The 27,736-nt window shown below is 42.6% G+C and overlaps 1 protein-coding gene across 3 annotated transcripts in view; it reads left to right on the top strand.

Annotated features, from left to right (window-relative positions):
* Positions 1-27,736, top strand: part of RBM47 (RNA binding motif protein 47) — a 74,589-nt gene that overhangs the window by 30,002 nt on the left and 16,851 nt on the right. The window contains exon 1 of one of the 3 annotated variants that reach the window (XM_059470666.1): positions 3,239-3,383. The exons of the other annotated variants lie outside the window; for them this stretch is intronic. The gene's annotated coding sequence lies outside the window, so the exon portion shown is untranslated. Of the gene's footprint in view, positions 1-3,238; positions 3,384-27,736 lie in introns of those variants that run through there. 3 annotated transcript variants of the gene reach the window in all.

The raw sequence follows: 27,736 nt of genomic DNA, 5'->3' as shown, positions 1-27,736 counted from the left end.
GTATCAAATTAATGTTTGACTTCACGGTCTGTATGCTGTCCAACCCGGCACCTCCTCCATCCACAGTGAGTAAATATGCAAGTGTTACATTGCCCTTGAAACCTGTGCTCTGTGACAAAGGTTGCAGGCTGAAAGGAGACTGAAATGCCAAGTTTCCATGGGCCCCAGTCCCTTCTGTGAGGTGTGTGTTAATCAGAAGCCCACCCCAGAGACCTGCCCAAGCCTGGTGGGGCACACCTGGGACCTGGTGACACCAGGGCAGACTCGGCCTCCTCAGAAGCATCCTCCTCTCTCTGAGCCCTGTGGAAACCTTATCTCTGAGAGCGAAAATGTGTGAATAACAGACTGAGTTTTCTCAAGGTGATGGCTATACAGGGAAGGCTCTTTTTTTGTTTCTTGTGCAACAATGAAAAAAAGGTTCAGTTTCTGTTGCTTTATATCAGCTGATCTGCAAGGGCAAATTCAGAGGGAGGACCCATCACATTTGCCACTGCTCTCTTTGCCATGGGGGACATGATACAACTTTAGGTGTGCTGTAGTAGAGCCATCATTTTTCTGTGGTAGCTATACCTGGCAGCTACAACTGATAACTGAGTTTCTTCGAAGTCCTCTGCCCTCAGAGTGTAAATACAACACACTATTTGACTTTCTTAGGCTTGTACCAGGCTAACATGATTTGTAGAAATGTTAGCACTGTGGAAAATTGAGTATTTGTACAACCTTCCCATAACAAGCAGTAACCTTGTCTATGCTGCCAGGCAAACTAAATTTGAGCTGGCTCCATAACCCAGGTACCAGTGTGCTGCTCTTCTACTCCCAAATCTCACCACTGCAGCCTCAGTTTTCAACTTGCCAAAGTCCAGACCATGACATGGAATACAGCAGTGACAAAAACTTTATCTAATGGAGATCTGTGGCCAGGTCTCCTCCAGTCTTCTGTGAAATGCTACTGCAACCAGAAAATGTTAAACTGCCAAAAGTAAATCTTTTCACAGAAACATGGTCTTTTCCAACTAGGTTTTGTTGGGAAAATCTGAGAGATCTTGAGTGGGCTCCTTATCCAAACTGAAGAGAGCAACAGCTTGGCTGGACCTTCTCCCTTGCCTTTCTAGTGCACCTCTCTGTGAGCAGCATTGGTTACCAGGAGGAGCAAGACTGCCATGAGAAGTTTCTGCTCCCTAAATCTGGTTAGGCAGGGTCTTAAGCCTAGATAAGCTCTTTCAGATAAATCCCCTGCTTCTGCCTGGGGGTCTCGGAGCTGATAGCCACAGCTGAGACTCCAAGGAGTGGAGGATTAGCAGGGTGTTCTTACTCCTACTGTGGTATCAGCAAGGCACATAGAGGTTATCAGAATGTGGCTTACGAGCCTGAGAAGCTGGCAGAGGAAGATGGGTCTCTCCCTCCCCTGCACAATTATTGCACTTTTCCTCACAGGCTGGGAGCAGATGCTGTAAAGCAGCTGGGAGGGATTTTCATGCAGAGGGTATAAAAATTGGTGTTGGGAATTCATGAGGTTCATGCAAAAGGTATTGATCAGTCTTGCAGATTGCCCTACAGCAGCAGGATTGTGTGTAGCAGCTGTAGGGAAGTCCACATGCCTTTTCTAATCATGCCAGCATCCTGCCCATTCCCAGTACAGAACCATCCTAGTAGGCAGTCACAGGCTGCTGCCATGGTGGCATAGTACCAAATGCATGAGACATTCCCCTTCTGCCTCTCCTTTTCCAGGTTAAAGGGGATGGGAGGTGAATGCAGGAGCGAGCAACACACCTGAAAACACACAGAGCAAATGGACCCTGGAGAGCTGAGCAGACTTTTGTGTGCTGGGTACACTGGGCATCTGGAATAGGCTGTAGCCACGGGGCCTGTGTTACTGCAGCAAGTGGCCATGCCTCAGCCCCTGCAGGTGTGCCCTGGGCTCTGGGCACTCCTGGCTCAGGGAAGGCTCTCCTGGTTCCAGTGACACATCTGCTGCAGTCAAGCCACAGCCCACTGCTGAGGCAACGGTGTCACATGTGTGTGCAAGCTGTTGAGCTGGATGGAGCTGTGCTGCTGGCCACCTGTGATACACACACAGCAGTGAACCCAGCAGGCAGAGTGCCTCTCCAACCTGACTGGACCCAGATGATGTCCCTCAGCCCAGCAGCACCGGGTATGGACATCCCCAACCCTTCGCAAGGCTGTTCAAGATCCAGATCAACAGCAGCCCCATTATATGGACCCCATTACAGTGATCATTGTTGCACCATGTGGCAGGTCTCAGCAGCTAATCTGACTAGCTGGAGCAGCTGTGGTGTAGATTTTCTCCTCAAATATGTACATTAAAATACATACTGTTTAGGCTGGAGATCCAAATGAGATGAAATTAATTGCTCTTCCCCAGGATTGAAAACCAGGATTGAAATCCCGTGACAGACAAGGCAACATCACAAAACCAGAACTATACAACGTAGCCTAAATTTTCCCATTGTTCCTCCATGAGCGAACATCTGTGTACCAGGTCCAGAAAATGTCTCCCATGCTGGGAGCAGCCACTCCATGTTGAGTCCCAGCCTCTGGGTGCTTCCCAAGTTCAGCAGCTGCCCTTTCCTCCTCAGGGAGCAGCAGTGTCACCTTATCAGCACTGTGCTCTGTTGCCAGCCCATTTCTTCTGCCCTCTGCTTGCAATTGTTAACTTCCTGAGAACAGGAAACTTCTGTTTAGCACAGGTGGAGCTTTAACTCTGAGGCACTCCTGAAAAGCCAAGGCACGGGAGTAGAGCGAGGTGTTGCAGATTGCTTTGGCCATTTCTTCCCCCTGTCTTTGTGTTTAAGCTCCCTTTACATTATTTTGTCAAGCAGTTTTAGTCTTTTTGTTATCATTTTGGAGTTTTAGCTGTCATTTGTCTGAGTGCTGTCTTATGCAAAAGATTTACTCGGAAATTTATGTACTCCCACAAATTAAGCATTCACTCAGCCCTCAGCAAGGCACGCCTAGGCTTGCCTGCAACCTCAGAACAATACAGAGAAAGGTTATCATGACTTACCTGCCACAAATTATCTATTAATAGCACCACTTATGTACCTTTTTTTTTTTACCCTCCACGACACGCTTTCCCTAGATCACCCTCTTAGCAAGTTTTCGTTTTCTGGAGTGCTTTGTTTTCCCTGCGGAGAGCAGGGCAGGTAGAAGAGGAGCGACCTTTCCAGCCCGGCTCTGCCCCGTGGCCCCGGCGCTGCCTTGTGGCCCAGATGTTTGCCAGGAGGGTGGGACACACACGGGCTGCTCCCAGCCTGGTAAAACATTGACCAGGCGGGCGAGGCCCCGGGAGCGCAGCGCTGCCCGGGCAGGCAGCGAGAGCCCACGGCAGCCGTGCCCGCGGGAGCTCCGCAGCTTCTCCACAGGTACCTTTCCACTTTCATTTTCCCAGCCTTGAAAGGCAGCAGGGCAGTGGTGCTGGGTTATGGGGTTTGCCAAAGCTTGGAAGGAGTAAGAGGAGTTAGCCTCGCTATTTTGCGGTTTGCTTTTTTCAGCTGTAGTTGGCTGAACGGGGTCGCCTAGATAATGGGTTGATTAACTCACGCTTGATTAGTTTGGATTTTGTTGTGTCTTCAAATAAACAAAATCAGTGCATAATTGCATTTGAAAATGTCATTGCCTTCTAATAAAACCCAAACCTGACTTCTGCTCATCTTCTAACTGAAGAGTAGGAATAATAGTCAGAGATTTTAATGAAAATGTGTAATCCAATTATTGCAACGGGGATGTGGGCAGTGACTCATGCTGAAAAACACTTGCTGATTTTTGACTGAGCTTTGCAGAAATAGTCAAAGTGACTAATTTTTTAAAGATTATTTCCATGTTTGGAGCATGGAACGTGGACACTAGGCACAGAAAAAATGCCAGGATTTAAGTTCCTAGTATGCATATGCCACTCAGACAGGTTTAGATGAATGGATTCGAATAATTGTTTTAATTTTGCTCAGTGACTCAAAGTTTCTGCCAGGCAGTGGAAACTGACTCATTCATGCAGGAGCCATCCTCCATGGGTGCTTTGCTGATCTGGATGTACTTTTATAAAAGTACATATCGTGACTCCTCAGAAATTACTTTTTACACCCCAGGCAACTGTCAAATAATCCTGAAGACAGCTCAATGTGAAGTGAATGATGTGTTGACTGTATTCATGATTTATCATCAGCATGTTTTGTGTGCTAAACAAAATGCAAGAGATTTAAAACAAAAATAACCTGTTGCTTCCAGTTTATCCATGTCTGGCCCTGGCTGTGCTTGCTTCATGTTTAGATCCTTCCTGATGTGACAGAGATTTTCTTGATGTGTTTGCTACCTGCGCTTGCACACTACATGATATTTATGCTCAGTACATGCTCTGTGGTGCAAAGTTGTAGTAGAGTGTGGTAATACATTTACTTTATTAAAAGTAGTCTAAGTATGGCTCCAACTCTTAGCAGTACTAAAACTCCTAGAGAAAAGTGCAAGGAAAGGTTGCTGGAGAACAAAGCAACTGGATTCCCACAAAAGGCTGCTTTAAAGGACTGAAATATGATTCAATAAAATTTTAGTAAAGGCTGCATCATAGTTTCAGTCTGCTGGTGAATTTGTAGACATAAAGCATGACTTTGATTAAAACCTGTGATTTTCATCTGTTTCACAGTGTTGTGGGATTCTTGCCCTCTCCTCCCAGGAACAATGTTTGACAGTAAATTTGGACTGTTGTAAAAGTTTCTTTTGCAGTAACAAAAAAAAAAAAAAACCAAAACAAAACAAAACAAAACAAAACAAAAAAAAAGTGGTAAAATCGTATCTGACAGTTCACAGACAAAACCTGCTCAGTGTTTAGGTCCTGTTTGAGACAACTTTCCAGATAAGGGAGCCATGACAATCTGTAAATTGTGAACAATTTAAATTGTTTCGGTAAATAGTAACATATCAATGAAGCAAACCGGTTTCATCCCCTGTGCTTGATTTTCAGCTGAGCTGTTTACAAAGTTTCAGTTGGTTGAACCTGTGTACATAGACTGAAAGGAGCAGGGCTGCACAGGGATCACGAGGACAATCTGCTCTGCAAAACCTTTTTCTGGACATACAAGGCAAAACAGACTGAGGCTAGAGTTTAGACTGGGCTAGTTATACAGTTGCTGCTTAAAAACAACTCTCTCTTCAGCCTTGAAGGCAGTTCCTGTGACACAGGCATTAATGCTAAACCTATATGAAATAAAATGTTCTGGATCTCACAAAGTTCACATAATGCTGCTATTTTAAATTTCTAATTTATATTTGAACCAGAAATTACCATGTTAAATGGGCATATTAAATGGAAATGATCTCTTCAGATACTTTGGGAATGATGCTCCCAATGTCAGGGCCAGATATTCGAATGGCAAAAAAAGAAAACCTGCCTAAGAAAAACCTTCATGCAGCCAGGATTGCAGCATGGGCATTGCAAAACTCTGCTGTCTCCTCCCCGGAAAGTGTCAGCATTTCCCAGCTTGCCCATGCTTGCCAGGGCCCCACAGGGTGAGCAGTGCCCCTCTGGAGGCTGGGATAGCCTCAGTCCCTGCTCTCTGTGGGTGAGTGACAGGGCTGGCACTGGGAGGGTGCCAAGAGGAGCATCCAGGCCCTGTTTCCAGAGACCTCCTGCACCGGAGGCTCGTTCTGGTGGCTTGCATTTCCTTACTGCACTTGTTTGTGTAGCAGCTATCACACCTCTGGTGAGATTCCCCCTTACAAAGATGTTGATAACAAATCCCCTAGGTCAGATGGGTTACTTGTGTCTTGCTGTGTTGGACCTCTTTGTCTAAGAGCCTACCCCAAATGACAAATTTGTAGTTACCTTTTTTCCCCCGACAGCTGTGTGGCAGCTGATTATGGCCACTGCAGATGCTCGGGGCGGGAGAGCAAGTGCTCTGCAGCCTCTGGCAGAAGACTCATTCCTTCTATAAAAAAAAAGCTTTTGGCTTTTCTTCCTAAATATTGGACAATCTTTTCTATAGAAGTCTACTTGTACATGACCCACACGACCAGAAAAAGCTCTGTGTGTCACTCTGGGAGCAATTTAAAACACTGACATTTCAGTAGTTTATTTCCTTAAGGCAGAAGTGTAAATCTTACTTGGGGACACTTTCTTTTATAGGAGTAAGAGTTTTCTGGGGGAAGCTATTTATTTTTTCAGAGCCAATTGAAGAAGCATATTTTGAGACAATAAGCTGACTCTCCTCTTTCTGTTGCAGTGAATGAAATTATCAGGTAAAATGAAAACATTAAAAGACAGTGATTAGAGACAAGCAAACTTACCTTTGCACATTTCTAGCTGAGCAGAAGTACTAATGATGCATTAAAACCTCAGCTTTTCAATTTTGCTAAAATAACACAAAGTTAACCCATGAATTACAGCTGAATGTGAAATACAAATTCCATAAAATGAAGTAACTTTAATTATTTTAATTGCAAAAATTATTTTGTGCTGCATGCATGTATATGTAGTTCCCAATGGTGCCAAAGAGGAATGAGTGCTTAGATCTTGATTTAGTTTTTCCTTCTTTGCAATGTGTGCTTTCAGTGATATTTCTTTATGCAATTTTTGCTTCCTGCAATAACTTTCAGACCTTTTATTTCCTCCGAAGTCAGGAGTTGCGCAGATCAGAGTGCAGTACAGAGTTGATGATCAAGCATATCTGTCCAGATGAATGGCAGTTCTGCCTTCCCCTCCCTGGTGCTGGGCCACAATGTTTCCCTTTAATTCCAGCATTAAACAGCTGTCAGTATCAAACACCATTTGCTTGCACATTGGAAGGCAGAAGTAGAAGCAATAACAAATAATTGTGCATAGATCTTTTTTAATGGCTGAACTAAAGCAAGGCTTACCTCTCATAGCACAGTATTCTGACTCCCTGCAACTCCCAGGCTGTAAGGGTGAAAAGCAAAAAGACACTGAGCAAAAGTGCCATAGTGCCATTGAACCTTTGTATTTTGAAAGAAGCAGCTTTGAGAGGTCATCAGATTGTATCTCTTGCATCTAATGAGTATTTGGATTAAAAATTTAATGCATTGTTCAAACCAAATCTTTTTTGGTTTTGAGTGAAGAGTCAGCCCCTACAAGCTTCTCATCCCTCTTGAAGAACTACAGAAAACAGTCATTATTCCAGTCTTTCCTACCTCCTGTGAAGACACTATCAGACAAAATGCTGCTGTACTTTAGCAGCACTGTAGTTTTTAATGGTCTCCAGAAAAATTGCACATCTTGCTCTTCTTTCCTCTGGGAAGTCTCTGTTACCTCAACTGGAAACAGCCCCCACAACAGCCCTGAAACAAACTGTTAGCTGGGATCATGATAAGCTTTACTGAACAGAATACTTTCACCTGAAAAATTTGGGATGCTTTAAAAGGAACATTGTTCAGTAAATATTCTGTAATGCACAGAAACAGCTTTTGCTACCCTCATTTATGGCACTCTTGTTCATGCTTCTCCAAGTCACAGCCCCTCTATCATGAAGCTCTTCCTTGAATGATTCCCAGAAATGATCAAACCACACCTGTAATCAGCTCTGTATGGGCAGACAATTTTATAAACCTGAAACTAAGGACTTAACAATAGAAAATGTGAGGATAGGCTTCTTCAGGATGAATTTTGCAAGATTATTTGCTCCACTGATGTTAATCAACTGGAATAATAAATAAAATCTTGATTCTGCAAACCCTCCTCTATCTGGTGGCAGGCTTATACCTGTTAACTTTATCCTGGGGACCTACATTGCAATTATATCCCACATACTGAAGGGACTGTTCTCGTGAGTAAGTCTGAAAGGGCAATGCATGCCTGGGTCATTATATGGACATAACCTCAGGGATAGCTCTGAATGGATTGCCAGGGACAAACAGGCTGCAGTACCAAAAAATTCGTAGGATGTGCCTATGGACCCCATTCTATAAATTCCTATATTTTCATCTACTCAACATTTTTATTACAATTTCTTGTCAATCAGTATAGAAGTGCAAAGCTTAGCTCTGCATCAGCAGTCAGGTGGGAATCTCTCAGCAGAGGGGACACTGTTTGAAATTGAGTAATGCTGACATTATCATACTACAGTGCCTGCAAAACCAATATCGTAGGGGAGAGTGGGAGATGATCGAGTACATCTATCCAAATGAGCACCACTGATCCAGAGATCTCTGTGGAAAGGACTTGATATGGTGGTGGGCCTGGGAACCCTGCTGCCCTTGGTTGAGAGAAGGCTGAAAGACAGGAAAAGGGCTCTGGACACCTGTCCTGTATCAGGACAACATTGAGAAAAATTCCATGGAAGGGAGCAACGTCACAGAAACAAGCAGGGAGATGGTGGGAGAAGGGAGTGGGGGAGCAGTAAGATGGGCTGATGACCAGCTGCCTGTTTCAGGAATGTATCACACCCCATAGCAGAAAGGTGTCATTTGGCTGGAGATCCAGGACTAGAGTGCTGAGGAGCAATATAAAGGGCCTAAACAAGCCTGTCTTCTTGACAACAGGCAACAGGCTCCTCCTTTTCACAATCCAGAGATGAGGGGAATGGCCAGTACATCCACTGCAAATCTATTTTGACAGGCTCAACAGGCTACAGTCCTCTTCCTCAAAGCCCTAATGGGGTTTCACCCTGAACAAAAGTCAGACTCTCTTGATCCATTTTGTGTTGTGCAGTTGCTCCAATGAGGCTGAAGAAAATTTCTTTCTCATCAGCCACAGTGAAAACCACCACTATGATTCTGTACTACCACCATAATAAGAGATAGTCCACATTAAAGCTAGAGTCATGCACAGCTGTTGAATATGGTACTGTTCTATATGCTAAGTTTTTCACTCTAAGAGTACTGCATTTTGTGCTGCAGAATATTTTGATGTAAATGGGAAGTTAGTGTTGATGTTGGAAACAAATGCTATGACTTTCACTAACTGGAATATGTACATGTCTGCAACTGAGCATTTTTCAAAGTGACTGCTTTCTGCACAGGTGTAAAGGACATGTTTCAATGAAGAATGTGTTTCTTTTTAGTTCATCTTAAAAGTGGGAAATGGAAAGGTGAGCAGCCCTCTGTAAATAGAAAGAGGATATATAGAGAGATTTCTTTTAAACTTTGTGATGACACATCTTCCTAACAGAAGAGGGAAGGCATGGAAATTAAATCCGGTTAAGGCATTTAAATTTATGTTCATTCAACACTGTAGGCTCAGCTCTGCTCTTCATTTGCATTTAAAGAAGGAAGTTTCAATAAAGGAATTGTTGAATTACTTGGGAGTGTCTTTAGGGCAGTGTGAAAAGACAGTGAAACTCTTCTGTTCATTAACCACAGTGGTAGGAAGTTTACTGACTTATGGCTACACCTTGGGAGATGCAGAGAGGATCCACCCCCAACAGCACATATGTAGTTTTAGACACAGCATAATTGTGTTAATGTGATGAAACTGCTTGCACTTGCTTAGATATTTTACTGCATCAGGAGTCTAATTAGAGCTCTGTTTTGTGGAAAACTAAAGAACTAGGTTAAAAACAGGTCAAGAACGAATTATTTCAAAAACACACATAATAATCATTCTTAGTCAAATTTTATAATTTCTGATGGACAATAGCAAAACTGATAAACTCATCCTTTCAAGAATTCTTCCCTCTCTTTCCTTATGGTGATGAGCAGCCTTCTTAAACTCCTACCGGATGAAGTGAAGGGACTCTGTGCTAGCACCACGTAACAGAACTTCATGGTGCAGATCTCCATTAGCCCTGGCTATGTAGGACACTCCAGTGACCTCCCTAGACTTTGTGTCCAGAGTCCAGGACTGCTCTCCTTGGCAAGTTATTAACTGGCACTTAATTTGATAACGGTGCTGAACTTTGAGGCATGATTGTTTTGTTCTTGAATATGCCATAAAGGTACATTAAACAGAAAGGTGGGGGCAGGGAGGAAGGGGGCAGGAAGGTTATTCTCAAGAGGACAGATTTTTACAGGTTTTATAGGAAGTAAATTTTTTGGAATAGAGTTGTGCTAAAATGCCAGGCTACGGAAGATAGGATCTGTGTCTCCTCTTTTTTTTTTTTTCCTGCTTGTCCAATCCAGTTCCAGGGATTTTGCTGTTTTGTTTAAACTCAGGTTTTCCAGAGTTGAAATTATGTAAATTATTTAATGTTAATATTATGTTTCTGTGAGTGAACTGCTAGCAATTTTAAAAAGAGTTATTCTATCTTGTGGATTAGTTTCTGTGTCAAGACAGCAGGCACTGGAAACCTCTCTGCTTTTTGTCCTTCAGGCTGTTAGCAAGCAAGATCTGTGAGTTTGTGTGAGGGGAGCACATGCAAGGACCTGACAAACAGATGTGCAAGCAATCCCTCTGCTTCTCCTCTTTAATCCCTCTGATCACCTTGACCCTGGAAGGCAGTTAATAATCAATATTCCTATATCTGCAGGTGGAGTTTTGGTATTAGAGATTACGGCAATTCCTGACAGAAAAGCGATTGCATATAGTTCAGCAATTGGCATTTGACCATTCCAGATCTAACTTTCTCCTGATCAAAAAAAAAAAACAAAACCACACTGTTTTTTTCTAATTAAGCAACTTTACAAGTGTTAAATATTTTTAGCTGTGAGAGCAGCTTTTTGACATCTCAGATTAGCATATTACATTGGTGGTTTTCTTACATGAAATAGATTTTCCTGTTTGCTTATAAAAATATCTGGGACTGGCAGTTTTTAGTCATATGGTTAATTCATAGTGTCTATAATTCTCCTGTCAGTTCTATCAGTAACAGATCAAAAGGGTCAAATATTTGGGTTTTGCTGGGGGCTTTTTGGAAAATTAATGTGGGACTGAGTAAAGAGGCTGGAAGGTGGTTTTTTATGGAAACCATCACCAGAACAAATGTACCCATCTGAATCATCTCTTCTGCTTTCAAATATGATTTATTTCTGATTCCTGAACATGCTCTATTTCTCATTTATTCTTCTTGGTGCTCATGTGAAAAAGAACAGACACAAACACCAGGAGGATGGGACCCTTTCCCCAGCCATAAAAACAAGGAAAGTTCAGAGGAAAGGAAAGGAGAGCTGCAGCCCAGGCCACAGTCCCAGCTGTCTGGAGGGCATGGGCAGGGTGACTCCATGCCCTGGCCCATGACCAGATGGGTCCAGTGGAGAGGGAGCAGTTTTGCCTTGCTGAGGAGGACACAATGCACAACCATGATGGACATTGACTGGGCAGGTACTGAAGGGGGAAGCATTCAACCCTTTGCAGCTTCTCAGATTATTACACAGCAATTAAAATAGCTCCCCCCATGTAAAAGCATGCCATCAGATAACAGGACACTCTGACTCATTAAATGAACCCTTGCCAAGATTGTTTCTGGAGTGTTCCAGTTTCTTGCTTGGGTCATGATGTTGAATCATTGCTTGCACTCAAGTTCTATGAGCCAGCTCTCTGGTTGAATAGACCCATAAACACAGCTGTGCTGGCGGCTACCTTTTAACAGGTTTTCTCCAAGCTTTGGGCTTCACTTTTAAAAATAGCCTGTTTCTTTTGCACAGCCTCTCATCTTCAAAGCATGACCTCCTTGCTGAAATCTGGTTGTGAAATATGACTTTCCCATTCACCTGCTAGCAGTGAGATGCTTTCTGTGCAAGTTGGGTGTAATGGCACAGTATTTCATTCCTGTTTGGTGATTTAAGGCTGTCAGCACAGGCTGTGCCATGATGTGCCTCTCTCTCCTCTGCTTGCCTGTCTCCTCCCAGGGGAAGATGCCATTTCCATTTGTGTGGGGTTTTTTTCACCACTTGCAGTGCAAATGCCTATGAGAGGGGGGCAGACATAGGAGTGTTTACAGCATCCTCTAATTGGTCCAATGCTAGATGCAAGTTTCTGCACATTTATAAATGAAATAACCTTTTAATTATAGGCCCACATTTCATACAACAACTCCACTTCTGAGAAACCAGAAGGAAAATAAATTTTGCCTCACCTGACCCCAGGGTAGGTTTTTCCTGGCAGGTTTCAGTAGAATCACAGAAAGTCATTTGGAGGTATGACACTAAACATGTGCAGCTTGCACCTCAGACTTCCAAATTTATTTTGCCTCCTAGATATTGTTTTTGTTTAGAGTAACTTTTGTAACCAACAGTTTTCACTTACATTTACTAACTATGCTGTGTTGCTCAAGGAAAATAAAAGTAGGTAGCAGACAGTTTATTAATTTAAATTTCTATCAATGTATTATTTGTGCCAGAAGCTGGGGGTGGCTTGCTAACCTCTCTGGAGCAGGCTGGCTCATCCATATAACAGGTACCCCACGTCTTCTCTAGTACATGTGATGGCCCTCCTAGTTCTAAGCATAGTTAGAATTTCTCATATGCTTTTTGTTTGCTGTCAGCTCCTGAAGTATAGCAGAGAGGTGTCATGAAACTGAAGATGTGCATTTGACCAGAGCTCAGGGTCACACAGGGTCACCTGGGAGTGCAACAATGCTCTTGGAAGATTCTGCTGCATGAGCCCAGGCAGCTATTCCTGGCACTAGCTGATCCATTGTCTGTCCCTGGAGCCACATTTAGGCTTTGGTCAGGAAGAATTGGCTGATTCTCTCTAAAAGAGGATCTAAGAAAGAGCAGAGGGGTCCATTGGCTGGGAAAGGACAGCACACATGTACCATGCCCTGCTGTCTCACAGGTCAAATGGAGGTGCAGCACAGGCAGTGGGCAAGTCCTTCCTTCACCAGGAATCTCCTCCTAGGAGTATAAGTGATCCTTGTTCAGAAGGGAGTTTCTGCAGCTCCTCCTCAAGATATGAAAGCTAAAGTCCAGGTGATGTGCTTATGTTATGGCCTGTTGAGACTGTACACAGTTTTGGTGCAGAGCATACATGATTAGAACCAAAAAATGTCCTTTTAAGAACTAAGTTTCTATTGAACTTTCATGTCCAGAACGTAATTTATGGGCCAAACCAAGAGAAAGAACTGCTGCAAAGCAGGGCAGAGAACCTATCTGAGTTGTGAGATGCCAGCAGTAACTTCTCTCCCAGCTACAAAAGTTGGGGCTCTTGTGTGCCACTCTGCACTGAAATGCAATGTATTTCTTTTCCCCATGCCACATCTGCATCTGTTGGTTCCTTTTTCTGAGCTAAGAACTGACACTGAGTTTTTATAAAACATTGTGCTCGTAGCTTGACAGGCACTTAGAGAAACTCCTAACAGGTTTTGCTGCTATCATAAATTTGCCCTGCTTTCACACTGTTCCTTTTTTTCTTTGATAATCCCAGTCTAAACATATAATTATATTCATTCTGTCTGTGCAGCTGAGGAAGCACTGACTTCCCTGTTCTGATGAGAAACAAGAGCACTGTTGATATTAAACAGTGTGTTGTTTTGGTGCTTTTACTGCTTTTGAGTGTAAGGACATCAGAAACAAAGCCCTATAATGGGATAATAAATAAAATGTGTTTTCCCTCTGCTGAAATAAAGGCACAGAAGCATGCAGTACCTTAGCTGTCAGAGGTTTCCAAACCAACAGGCAGACAAGCAATGGGACTGTTCCCTTATACATCCTTATCAGAAGATATCCTCTGCTCTTCAGATTTCTACCTGTCCTCAGTGTTTCTTCCTTGTTTCATTATAAGCTCTTCTGGAATATGTTTCTTTAAGTCTAGATTAAATTAAAAATTATGCCTAATGAAATAAAGTACATCATAGTCTCAGAAAATTGATTTTTACTCAGGGTTAGAATGTTACTGTGTACTTTTTTCGATAAAGTTTCTGTGACCTGGGCAATATGTGAGTGATTCAAGTTTGTGTTTGAACAGAACTGTTTTTTTATATGTTGCTGTTTTAAGACATGAATAATTAAAGTCAGACCTCCCAAGCCCAGTATTTAGGCACCCATACAGTCTTCAAAGGCTCTTGAGCATGTTTAGTTTGTACTTATCTTGGCGTGTTTGACAGACAAGGACTGAAGGATTTAAAATCATTATAGCAGGCTGATCTATGACTAACACAACTTGCTAAGTCTGCTTTTCTACAATACCACTGTAGGATTACAGAGAAATTCCAGCTTTAGTCCAGGTTCCCAGCAATTCCCATCCTCCCAGCCTCTCCCCTGTCCTGCAGGCTGTGTGGCTGCTGAAGCCATGGGTGCCATCACCTGCACCTTGTACAGCCCTGCTGGCCACTGCCTCCCCATACAGCACTGGGGAAAAGCTCAGCTCTGACTGCTTCTCCCTCAGCTTCATACAAATGTAATCTCAGAGTTAGTCCTGGCTTTCCCAAGGCTGCATGAACTCCCTGAGACCTCTCCCCACCCATGAGTGGCTTGACTGCCCCTGGTGCAGAGATCCACAAGTGGGAATGAGGAGATGAAAGACTGGAAGACATGCCACAAGTTTGTAGGCTCTGCAGGGGCAGGGTGTGGGACCATTTTTAGGAAACCAGGATGGGAACACCACACATTCAGCAAAACCAGGAAGGGCATGCAAGTGTTAGGATGTGCAAACAGGGAAATTAACTCAGGCAATGACAATGAGTCTATTATTGCCCGTTTGCACAGTTACAGCAGCAAACCTTGTTTGTCTTCTGTGCCGAAATGCACTCTCTCCCCTTCCAAATTTTAGAGTAGTTTCTATGTGTGTGTTTTCAGTGTCACAGCAGCTTTACTGCTAGAGCCAGAGTGGCTTTAGCCTTTTAACCATGAACTACAGCTGGACTTTGTTCACATTGACGTGCTAACCTTTGGCCAGCTGAAGTAGCAGAGAAGCTGGCTGCTCCCGGCGAAACACGATCACAGTGTACCCAGGGAGGAACCTTCTGTAAAATGCCCTTTAATCAGTTCCAGTCATTGTTAGGGATTGTAATGATTTAGGCTTCGTTGATAGTTTCAGTAAAAGAGCATCTGAAAGCACAAGGTCTGTCCTGCTGCTTCTCTGTGACCTCCAAAGTCCCTGGCTGAGGTCCTGAAGCAGTGGATGGCCGGGTGCTGGGGACACCCTGCTGACAGAGGCACCAGGTGTGTGACAGCTTAGCAGGACACAAACCTCCTTCTGGCAGCCAGCTGAGGAACAACCTGCAGGTTAGTCACCATAACCCATGGTAGTATTGTGGTTGTGATTGTATGGTATTTAGGTTAGTCACCATAACCCATGGCAGCATTGTCGTCATGGTTGTAGGTCCTGTGGTATTTAGAAGGGGTTCTGGCTGTGTCAAAGGGGAGCCTAGGCAGTGAGAGATGTTTCAGTCTCTTGGGAAGTAGTAGATGCCCTAAAATGCAATGTTCATTGAGGAGGGGTTATGGAAAAGCTTGTTTCAGGAATCTGTCTTCTTAGCTATAAAATGCAAGAGACTGTCTTATGCTTTAGATAGCAAAGTTGATCCTTTTGTGAAGCTGACTGTGCTCTGAGCATGACTGAGAATCCCTGTTAGAAACAGGCAGGCATTGTGGAGGCTCCTGTTCTTCCAGGTCACCAGTGCCACAGCATGTACAGTAACCCCCATGCTGTGCTCCCCAAGTGCTCTTTTAGTGTTGTTTCATCTTCTAAGTAACCTTTTCAACTGGATAAATTGTTCTTTTTTGGAGTAAATACACAAAGTCAAAATCTTATATTTTTTCCTCTCTGAAATGATGCAACACAGTAACTGCATAAAGACATTTCTTTTGTTGGCATCATCAAGGCAATTTTAATACACTTAGATTTAATTTCTAGCAATAATTGGTCCCAAAAGAATTGAGAGTTTCCAAAGAAAAACAGTTTAAAGCCTCAGAATAACCTTACTATTCTTCAGTGGTCTTGTGGTACATCTTCAGAAAATAATTTTGCTTCACTTTTCGAAGGCCAGAGATTAGAACAAGACAAACTTCACCACCACCTGATAGCTTTATTTGCTTTTTCTGGAATGTGCTCTCTTTTACATACCACCAGTTTCATACCATGAAACATACGAGAAGTCAAGTTGAAGTCCTGATATGACATTGTTCATGTCAAGCATGATGATGTGGCACCAAGAGTGTATTGGTTTCATTCAAATAAATGTAATACATCAACAAAATTTCAACCACCTCTTCATATACCTCTAAATATAAACAGAACAAATATTTTTTCCTACAGATAGAAAATTCAGACCTCAGAAGTGACATGAAAGTCTGAGTATTTGTACAGATGACAACCTGGTGGTTGGCACATTAATCTATGTGCTAGATTGCAATATATTATCTATTCATATTCAGACATTCTGTGCTAATCTTATGGAATACTCACTGGTGAGGCAGCAGGAAGGGCAATGTCCTCATGCTTAAGTCTCTGCCTACCTCCTTTAGTTCTCTGAGGACAGCACACAGCCATGCAAAGGTCACATTTCAACCATTTTAGCTTGCATAGAGACAGTTGCAGCTCCTGGATATTTGGAAAAATGGTTACTTTGAAGATGTAACCTATAAATATTCCCACCAATTAAATGTGCTTCCTTTAGGAGTGAGTTTGTCTTGCTTATTTTTAGGAAGGACAAAGTCACTGACCTTTTAAAATTCCTGAGAAGATTTTTAATTTTTTTTTCCAAAGAAATGGAGTATCTCTGCATATTGATTGCCATTTGTCACAAGCTGCAACTTCCAGCTTAACTGCAGATGCATCCTTGCAAACAGCTCATATCTCAGGTGCATGGTGAGCATTATTTCTGCCCCACAGCAGAGCAGTTGATCACATGGGTTATATCTCTCCTAACAAATAAAACATGCTGGGGTGTGTTCCCTGAACCCAAAGACGGCACAGCAGACAACCTTTTAGATGAAGCCTTCTCCTTCCCCCCAGAACAAGGTGGCCTCAACCACAGGGTCTAGCTTGGGCAGTCCAAGTGTCTGCATCCATCCTGGAGCAGAGAAGAAATGTGAGAAACACAGCAGAGCTGAGAGTGCAGATACTGCACAAAACATTTCATTTTGTGGCTACAGCCCCTCATTTAACCAAAGTAAAAGTGTCTCCCTGTCTCGGGACCATTTCATGTAGCTTCCAGATCTGACTTAAGTCTTACTGCCCGTTTGGAAACGTCCTCTTGAAAATACAAACCTTCTCCTAGAGATAGGAGGTATGGGACTTAGGTTCTTCCTGAATGAGATATATCTCCTGTTGTCAATGGCTCAAGAGTGGCAGATCCTGGGTCATTGTAGAGATATTTTCTTTGCTGAGAAAGGGAAAGAGCAACTTGGCTAGTGGATTTAATAATTACAGCCATTCAGACCATTCTTTTTATTCCTAACTATTTCAGCTATTATGGTCCTTGAAACCAGACACTTTTCCTGGTTTATCTTGTCAAATACCAATTGAGGTATGTCACCAGCACTCAAAGATTTTTCTTTGAGAAAGAAGCATTTTATAGCAGAATTGTAGTTCTGTAAAAAAATCACCTCACTGTGGTTATGGAGAGCTGCCCATTAACACAGCCTTTGAGCACTTTCAAGTTTAATTAGGCTGGCTGTACCCCACAGGGTGACCTGGGCAGCTCTGGCAGTCAGGGGATGATGCCTGAGGGTCCCACACCAGGTGCAGCTGCAGAGGTGAAAGTGCCCTTTTACTATTTAAGCATGTTTCATTAAGGTGAGCACGTTTACCACAAGGTTGCAAAGTTTCTGTCAAGAGTCGCTCATGTTCCCCTTCTCTTTGTGTGCCAAGCAGGTGGCTGGGGATAGATGTAGCTCTAGCACTTGCCTGCGCTGTAGATAACATTTGAGGCAAATCCATCCTGTTTCCTACTCTGCAGAAGCACACCTCAGACTGGCAACCCAGCTCAAGTCACCCCAAAGAGTGGCTCAGGAGCAGCATGCCTGCAGCTCGTTTCTGGTGCGATGCTGGCTGCAGAGAAGAAAGCTGAGCTGGAGAGAGGTTTGCAGCCCCAGTCCTGCCTGCCCTAGGGGAGGTCAGCAGTGGAGAGGAGCAGACAGGATGCACAGGCTGGCAGAGGAGGAGCCAGTGCTGGGCTGAGCTTAGGCAAGGCATGTGACAGCATGGGTAAATCTGTGCTGGACCACATGGCCAAAATCTGCCGTGCCATGGGTCAAGAGATGTGACCCCACTCTGGTCTCATGGCAGCACCCACCACTGATGGGTGACTGAGTCACAGCAAATCCCTTTCTTGTGAAGTCCCATCGCAGCCTGCTCAACACAGACTTCTCTGGTAAAGGTGCCTTTGCTGTGCACGCCCGTGCAGACTCTGCCAACATCACCAAAAGCTGCTTTTTCTAATCCTGATAGTAAACCAGTTTTCTGAAAAATGGAAGTTGTGGACATGTAATAAAATACAATATTAGAGATGCTGGAGTTAATGGATATTTTAAATTCCCCAGCAGATCATTCAGTCTCCTGTAGTCTAAACTTTTCCTCCATGTTACTGGGAGGCAGAAAAATAAATTTGCCTTCCTAAAGGAAACTCTATCAGTCTCCTTATTGGATAACCTCTTTTTACACACAATTTCCATGTGATTTTTATTGCTTAATTTTCAATAAGACATTAGGAATGAAAATAGAAAAGCTCATGCCCTGACCAAAGATGATGCCTGTTGGCTGGAGGAAGAGTTTTTCCCTTAATATCCTTATATTCTACTGTGAGCTGTAAAAAAGCAGAACAATTCTTAGAAGAGACTGTGTGTGCTAACCACACTCATTTTCATACCCTGATTCTGAAAGCTCCTGTAAATCTATGTTTGGAGGTCTTTATTCTCCTTCTTGTGAACATGTATCACATAACCCTGTGGTTTTCTTTGCAAAAAGCCCTGCAAGGAACCAGCAAGAATATTGTTTGCCAGTAACTTTTTAATTATCAAAATTGGTTGGTACACGGTTGGCTTGTGCTGGTTGGACATCCCTGCTAGCCACAGGAGGTGGCCATTGGGTACCTTTTGGTGACCTATTGAGCTCACGCTGCTGTGCTGCCCCTCCTTCCTTGGTTCCTCCAGGACCTTCAGCCCCTCAATAAAATTCCCCAGCTGCATAAAGACTAATAAAGAGTTGCACTTTACTATTCTACCTTCTGGTCTCCCTGGATTATTCAGTGAGCTCCTTGGTGTTACAGAAAGGTTGTCATTTACCTCACTGTGGAATCTCATTGGCCTCCTCAGAGGAGGAGCTGTGAAACTTGATTCAGCAGGTTTTAAAAGAAACCCTTCCCCTGTTTTCCCATGAATTTGCTCAATGCTGGTGACTTGATAAATGCATTAAGCCAGCAGTGCTGGCAGAGGGACAGGTCCCACCCTGTTTTACCCCTCTGCCAGCACACGTGCTCAGGTGGTGTGGGTGGGTGGTGGTGCAGCTGCACAAACCCTTGTGGCAGCCCCGGCAGAGGCTGCAGTAAGGATGGAGATGGACCCTGTGCAGACAGCACCAGTTTAGCTGTGGTGTGAAAGAGTGGTCTGGTGCAGCCACATCAGCCTAGCAAGGGCAAACCTTTTTCCTATGGAGTGTTTTATTTACCCTAGGACTGAAAGGCAATTATTGTATTAACCTCCCTTGTAGATATGTCTATGCAGAACCCACCCTGTATTTATTTGAATGGAAAGCAAACATGCCACAGAAATGTAATGACTATGGCTATATAAAAACAAAAAACCTACTTTGTGTTTTGCCAGTTTCCTCCTGTTTTGTGTGCTAATTAAAAAGCTGTTACACTCTGTGGGTTTATTCAGTATCTGTCTTATATTTTTGAACCTAAAGCCTGCTTTCAAGTTTAAATGAAAGCACAAAATTCTACATGGGGAAACTGAGCCTGACTGTTGCAGCAATCCTCTGTGCTGACTTTCATTGCAGAATGACAATAAAATAAATTTTTGCTAAAAACAGAACAAAACCTTTGCCTAGTGACCAGAAAGGTTATCAGAGCAAATCCTACTGCCCATGAGCTAGAAAAGCCCAAGACTAAAAAACAAAATGGGAAAGCACAAGGTGTCCTTGGCCAAATTTCCCTCTGTTGGTACTCCACCTTCAGGGCTGTGACTTTGTCATCTCCTTAGTGGGATAAGGCATGTGGCTGCTGGGAGCAGATGGGAGTCCATCTTTCAAAGGGTAATTCTCTGTGATGTGGCAAGGTAAGGGTTAAAACATTGACATAGGTTATGCATAGAAGCAGCTTGGGTGTGAGAGAACTTGGAAAGCTGTGCCTGTTACAGACTTTATGTTCTCTGAAGGATCTTCCCAGATTTTGGTCTGCAATAGGTTAGGGAAGTCAGGAAATGACAAAATCTGCTGTATTAACTCACATTGTATAAGAACGCGTGTAAAATAACGTTATTAATTTACATAAAGTGATGTTGTCCCTTTAAACATTCAAATAGGCAATAAAATTGTTCTATAAACATGTGGGAACCTGTTTCACCAAATACAGAGTGGCTTTGTTAAAGAGAGAAGGAAATTATAGAAAAGGAAAAGGCTGTTTGTTACATTATGAGATCCCAATTTTTGCAGCTGTATTGTGACTGATTCTGGGTTTATGTGTGAATATAGTGATCAAGACTTTCTGAGACTGAGATTAGAGACCTTGCCAGTCACTCTTACATTCATGTGCCCTTTCAGTGAAATATTTCACTCGGTACATTCCCTTCTCTTCCTACTGCAGTCTCTCAGCAGTTTTTGAAGAGCAAATAAAATCATAAAGGCCAACCCACTGCTCACTCCTTACTCTCCCTTCTTTTTTCACTTGCTCATATGTCTGCACTGTTACATAATGCTAAATTTCCATAACGAAATATCTCCTCAAAACCTATTTACTACCATAATCATCAAAACCACTCACTCTTATCTGGACAATGACATCCAGACATTGTAAGCCTATGCTCAGCCTCTGGATCTCCCAAAGCATTTGGGTTTGATCTTTCTAAAAATCTCAGAGGCAGATTCAATGCTTCATTAGACAACATCACACTGAGGAGCCCAGTGCACTCCATCTGTAAAGGCCAGTTTATGTGTGTACTTGCAGAAGAGAGACAGCTGAGGGGAGCACACCAACTTGTTGGAAGTCTTTTCTGCATCAGGGAGAAGATCCCCATTCACAGGCATTACCATATTCCAATGAATATCATTTTTTTTTCCTTTACATTTCTTTTCTATCACTGTGTTCAGGAGAATAATTATTTAGGAAAAATCTTTCACCTTCAATCCCTCTACAGGAAAGAATAAAAGGCAATGGAAGGTTTAAGGGAAACATGGGCATGGACTGGTCTGGACAGTTTTCGTTTCACATCTCTTAGGATTTAGCCCCTGCTTCACTGTCAATAATTAAAATGACAAAACAACTAAATATATATGTTATTATTGTAACAGTGGGTGGGTTTTGTTCATTGTAGGCAGCTGTACATTAGGAAAGAAGTGCTTATATTTTTAGCCCAGAGCAGTGGATGCTGTATGAAGAGAGGAGCATGTGGTGTACATACAATCCATTCTCCTGCTGCTTGCATGGCTCTGCCCTTAACACTTTCCACTGTTCCTTACGTGCCATCATAAAGAGGTACATGAAGAGTTGTGCAATCACTGTGAACACAGTGGTTTTGAAGTCAAAGGAAACCAGGTGTCTAATGTCAGGGAAAGCTGGGAGACACACTGCAGAGTTCTGCCCTAACTTCTGAGGTTTCTTATAAAAGCACAGCCTGCAGGAAAAGCTAGTACATTTTTAAATTCTGCCACTGGGAATGGCAACACCTCAGAATACCCTGCAGTAGATGATCTGTTGATGATCATTGCTTTAAACAATAACGGGAAAATAACTTGGAAACTAACAACAGGATGCAGCTAAAAGTGAACATATGAAATGAAAGCCATGGGTTTGAGAGGCCTCCCAACATGATCCTAATTGACACAGCCTTGAACAGCCTTCTGAAAATGAGCCCATCAACTCACTAGCATCAGTGCTTTCTCACTTACATCAGAGGACTCTTCTCTGGGCATTCAAGTACACATACAATTGTAGCTGATAGAATTCACTTGACAATATTTTTAGCTGTAAGTTTGATTTTTTTTCCAACAGAAAAATATGAAGTAAGAGAATGATACTGAATTTTAAAAATAAATTAATTTGGAGTTTTGCAAATTCATAACTGCTGATTCACTTTTATTCACTTTCCTGTGGAGATCAGTGGCATTAAGGCATGGATCTTATTTTGGCAGAATCTCCTAGATTTTTTGCCCCAGTTTTGACACTGATTTTTTCCATAGTCTTGGGTAAACCATTTAAATTTCCATGCTGCAGCTTCCCTGCCTGCAGGGCAGTACCTGCTTCTCTGCAGCTCTTACAGCTTAACATTTGCAGGGATGAATTCTGAAGATGAAAGACTTGCACAGTAGACTTGGGCTGCCAGCACTCTGGGACCAGGATCCAGGCTCCAGGTGTGTTTGTACAGTGCCTAACACACCACAGCCCAGCACAGTGGATAAACAAGAATAAAAATCCAGAACAGAGTGATTGTAATCACCCATTGGTTTGCAGTGTAAGTAGAACAGTTCTCCTTCCTGTTTGCTTTCAGAAACCACCACAAAGATGCTTCTTTTGCCAGTCTTTGCCACCCTCCACATTCTTCTAACTTGGAGCCGTCCAGTATTAGAGTGCTTATCTCTACACCCCACTGACTCCCTTACCCCTCTTCCCTATTGACCAGCCTCTGACTTGGCAATTTGAGGTTATTTCTTAAGTTTTACATGCCCAGACTAAAGGACTCAGAGGACAAGAATAAATTATTATGTAGGACCATCTCAAACAAACCGATTCCGCAGAATATACTTGTATTTATGATTTGTCACTGAGAGCTTAAGACACTTTTCCTTGCACATGTGGATGACCTGAGGTTGTTGCTTGTGTGCTTTGGATGGAGGTTTGGATCAGGCTTTCTTTTCAGGGTAGGAAAAAACAGTAAAAAAGCAGAGAAAGAAGAAAGAAATGGTTATGCCTGTAAAAAACACCTGGGAAAGGACTAAAGACTGTAGTTGTTTTGCTACTGCAATATGCTGTTTGCTTCCCACCTTCTCCAGGCTGTCTCCTTTCCCAGAAATGAGCCATCTCCCAAGGTTTGCCCTGCTCCCTCTTCTCCCACCGGCTGGCTGTGCACACTGCTTGCCAACTGGGCAAATCTATCATCCAGAGAGTGTTTGGGAGCAGTTCCTCCTCTTGGCTGCTCGAGAAGGTGTGTTGTTTGCTTTGCCTAAGTGCTCCCAGGGCCTAATGCTCCGTTGTTATGTACAGACCATTTCTACTGTCATGAATCATGTTTTACCACCCCTGTGCTTTTACTTCTGCACCAGGTGCTTTTTTTCCTTTTGAGCAAACACGTTGGAGTTTCCGTGTTTACTGCTGACACAGTGCATGTCGGGTACACAGCACAGGCTGAGTTATTCCTACCGTCCCACCGCCGACATGTTCAGTAAATCTGCTTCTGACTGCAGGAGCTGCAGACCCTTTGTTTTTCCTACAACCAAAGGTAAATTGATTCAGCGCACCCTGAAATAATTTTACCAGACATACATGAAGAAAAAGAAATATTTCACTGAAAAAGCCTCATGCAGTCAAGCAAAATATGCCCTTTTCTTATCTTATCTGTCGTGAGTAACCCAAGCTATTTGCACAACGCCTTGTGCTAGGAAGGAGTTGTTTGTACATGTTTCACTCCTTTTTTTCCAAGTTTTGAATTTTGAATGAAATCTTTCTCTTCAAACTCTTTTTACCTGTGAAAATGTTACAATTTCTCGTTCCTATGCTTCCCTGAAGGTTGGACCCAGCCCTCCCCCCAAAGATCCCGTCATTGCAGATAGTTTTCTATTAATCTTCAAACCACTTCGGAGAGCTCGCCGCGTCTGGCAGCACTAACATCCCCTCTCCCTCCCGTCCCACCCACTTAGCCTCAGCCTAAGAGCCCTTAACAAATGACTCCCAAGGAATTTAAATGGCTAACGCTCGCTGGCCAATAAAGAGATGCATAAACTCTATAACCAGGTTGCACAGCTCTTGCCATTAGGAAGAAAGGTTGCTCGGGCAAAGGCGCGAGTCCCCTTAACCTGTTGCACTTCGATCGCAGGAGCGGAGAGGTAAGGGAAATCTTGTTTGCTCTGCAGGGCTTTTCATCTGGCTTTCATTTATCAGGGGGTTGAGACCAAAACTATGTCATCATCAAGGTTTGGGTTCAGGGGTTTGCCATCCTTTAGAGGGTCCTAAGGGGTTGTTTGAGAATTAAGCAACTGCTTGTGAGACTGAGCTGTGAGATCAACATGTGAATATCTAAAAGAATTTGCATAGCAAATACCAAAAAAAAAGTCAGAACAATGAACACTAAGCCATGGATATTTTAGACAGAAGAAAACAAAATCATGGTTCTGAGATATCTTTTCTGCTATCTTAAATTAAGGAAGCAAAAGGTAGCCAATTGCAACTGCTTGACATTGTGTTTTCAGTCAGTCTGTCTCTGCCATTGTCTGTGCTGCCTGGTATTTTGTTCTGCTTTTTCAAGAGCTTGACATAAAAAATAAAGCTTTAAAAGTGGATTATCAGGTTTTGGTGAAGAATTTGGGGTTTGTAAATTGAAGGTGGCTAGGAAGGTTTAAGTAAACAGGGTATATCTGCAAGTATTATTAATACAAATGAATCTTTATAGCTCAATGTGCATACTGAAAATTTGAAAGCATTACAGAAAGTCAGCTTTGATATTCATATTCTACTTAAGCAGCATGTGAGATGTGTAAGACTTGTATGTGACATTGGACACATGACGCTAATCTGTTCACCCTTATTTATTTCATTATTAATTTATTGCTTTATTGGGGTCAGTGCTGATAACAATAGCGAAGTTTGAACTTAAACCAGGAAAAGAATAAATGCAATTGCTGAAAGTAAGGTTCAATTAAAGCCAATGACAAAAATGTCAGTTTACATGTGGACCAGATGCAGCAGCTGTGCATGATGTTGTCCTGTCCTGAGCTAGGTGGGATTGAAACCATGATTCACAATGTATCTGTAAAGCACCCCCACTGCCCCTGCACATCCAGGCTTGCCATGGGGGACAGCCTGTGCTCAGAACCTTTGAGGGATGTCACGGCAAATGCTGTGCCCTGCAGTGCTCCATGGCCTGGCAGACTGGGTTGCAGAAAGGACATCCTTTTCAGTGTTATCTCTGAAGGCCTTCACACCCAATGCAGTCTGCAGTTGGTGCTAGCTGATGGTGTTGCACCAAAGACCCTGCCAGTGTGTGTAAGAGTTGAGAGAGGTTTCTAATTAAATTAACATGGTTAATCCAATGGGACATCGAAACGTGCCCTCCTTGTTTGTCAAGGCAAGGCCACATGACTGTCTGTCAGGAACTTGTTGTAATGTTGTTGGTCTGATTATTTTTCCATGGGTTCTCATACAGATTTGCACTGTATAATCAAGTTTAGCTAATATGTTGCATAAAAATAAAATTAACAAAGATTTTGCTAGTCTTTTTAATGATTTCCATTCAATTCTGCATTTTACCTCCAGTCTTTGCTGAAAAAAATTTATTGAATCAAACGATCCTTGTCTTCTTTCTTCAGCTTCTAATTAAAAGAGAAATAATCTCACTTAAGGTCAGCAAAAGGTTAATTTCAAATAATATGTGTCTCAAACCCCAGTCCTTTTTTGGAGTGAACAGAAATTTCATTTCAAAACCATAGATATTTCCAAGTGAGCTGCAATTTCAGTAGACTTAAATTGTCTTGAATTAACCCAGCACGGGAGAGTTGCCCTCTGAGGGATTTCCTGCCTTGGTTAAACATTTTTTTAAATTTATAATATTAACACTGGGCACGAGTAACAAGTGCTGAAAATCTCTTCCTTGTACTTGTAAATCTTGTTTCTCAATTCTCCAACCCAACGTTCAAAGGTCTATACAAACTCCTTAGCTCAGAGGTCAGGTACAAATTGCTGCACTTTGCAGCTCCTTTCTGCCGATATGACAGAATTTCACAGGACTGACGATTGCCTTCCAGCCCCCACTCCTGTGCACAGGCAGTTAAAATGGTGATAGGCACAAGTCAGCCATTGGTACCACCGTTTAATTAATAACTAACTGGGTTTCAGCAGTGCAAGGTGCATATTATAAAAAGGGTCAAATGTCAGTGCACAAAGGAAAAAAAAAGGACGAAATCCCAGCCACTGACTAAGCCAAATGCTTTGAGTTTAATGTACTTTCAGCAGTGAACATTCACATATTCACATCCCAACTGTGGTTTGCCTTATGTTGATTTTCATTTCGGTGACCTGAGGGGGAGGGAACATGTTGAGCCACTTTCAGCTTTTCCTGGAATCTTTGCCTCCTGCTGAAAGCAGGGCTGCAGGTTGGGCCCCTGTTGTTGCAGATCTCACGTGGTATACACAGAGCTTAGAGTGTTGCAATGAAAGTAGTGCCTGGGATTAGGGTAAACTCAAAATTCTGAGGCTATTTTTATTGTAGTAAATTTGATAAGCAAGTAGACTTTATATGAACAGGCAGAATGTGTTATGTTTCACTCTGAAATCTCCAGGAGAGTTAGAGGAAAAAGTTTGATCAGAAAAGCTGCAGATGATGAACTTTTTAAGATACTATTGATAGCACTGCAGAGTGGAACATACTAATGTAATATTTAGGTAGACAGACAGATAGATACTATGTTATAAATTCCTTTACCACAGAGTTCAGCAAAGACTTTGACAGACATTTTCAATTATTGAACTAAATCACTGTGTTCATATATAAGATTTTTCTTCAGAAGAACAAAAAGCAAAATAAGTGAATGTGTTATCTTTCCCATGTAATGATTAACAGATGAGTCTAGTTGTGGTTTTGTTTTTCAGTTGCAGAACATTGCTTCTCCTGTCCTTCTTATGGCAAAAGCTTGCAAGCTTCGAGTCGATCCTGAATGAAACTTTCTCCCTTTCCAAGCAGAATGCTTTCTAATGCAGATAGTTAATGAGGAGGACACACTAACCCGTATCAGCATTTCTGCAGAGATCAGTGCTGAATTTCATTTTTGGTAAAGAAATGCTGCAAAAAGTTTCCCATCAAGTACAGCTTATCCAGAATAGGAAAGAGTACACTGAAATTTATATATCACGCATTTTCCTGTCTGATCATGGTAATGATGGACTTTATTGACTAGATTGAAATATGGGAATTTGGGGAGAAGGGGATGGTTGTGCTGTTCCCTGATTTAGACCACTGATAAAATGATTACACAAACCATGTCTCATCTTCTCAGCCTTCCTCAACATGTGGCTTCAAAACATTGCAGGGTAATAACTTCAGCCTCAGCCAGTAACAACTCCTATCCAAATAGGGGAGAGTTATGAATTAGTGTCAAATGGAGTGGGTAAAAGATGGAGCTGGGGCAAACAGGATAACACAGGGGTTACACAACTTGTTGGACAAAGTTCTGAATGACTTGCAGAAAAGTGCATTATAAAATAAGGGGGGACTAGGTTTTGCTTACCCAAACTTATTACTCATATCTCATTGAATATAATTTTTGCAGTTTTTAAGCAGGGGTCAGGTCATTGAGGGACCTTCCTCCTGGGAATGTTCACTGCTAGGCATGGATAGTGCTTACATAAAATGCAAGTGGATCACACACAAGATTAAATACACCATAGAAAGATGCAGAGAGAGTTGGTAACAGGATAGGCAGGATGTTTGCACAACACAAGGTGCCTTTATTTTGTATGGGAATCATAATTTTAGCTCCATTTTTTAAATTGTACATAAATTTCTGTGAGGCCAGATTAATACACCATGGGAACTG

This window comes from Ammospiza nelsoni, chromosome 4 (assembly GCF_027579445.1).
Source record: "Ammospiza nelsoni isolate bAmmNel1 chromosome 4, bAmmNel1.pri, whole genome shotgun sequence".
NCBI lineage: Eukaryota > Metazoa > Chordata > Aves > Passeriformes > Passerellidae > Ammospiza > Ammospiza nelsoni.
The sequence above is the reverse complement of the archived record's forward strand: the minus strand, read 5'-3'. Positions and strand labels throughout refer to the sequence as shown.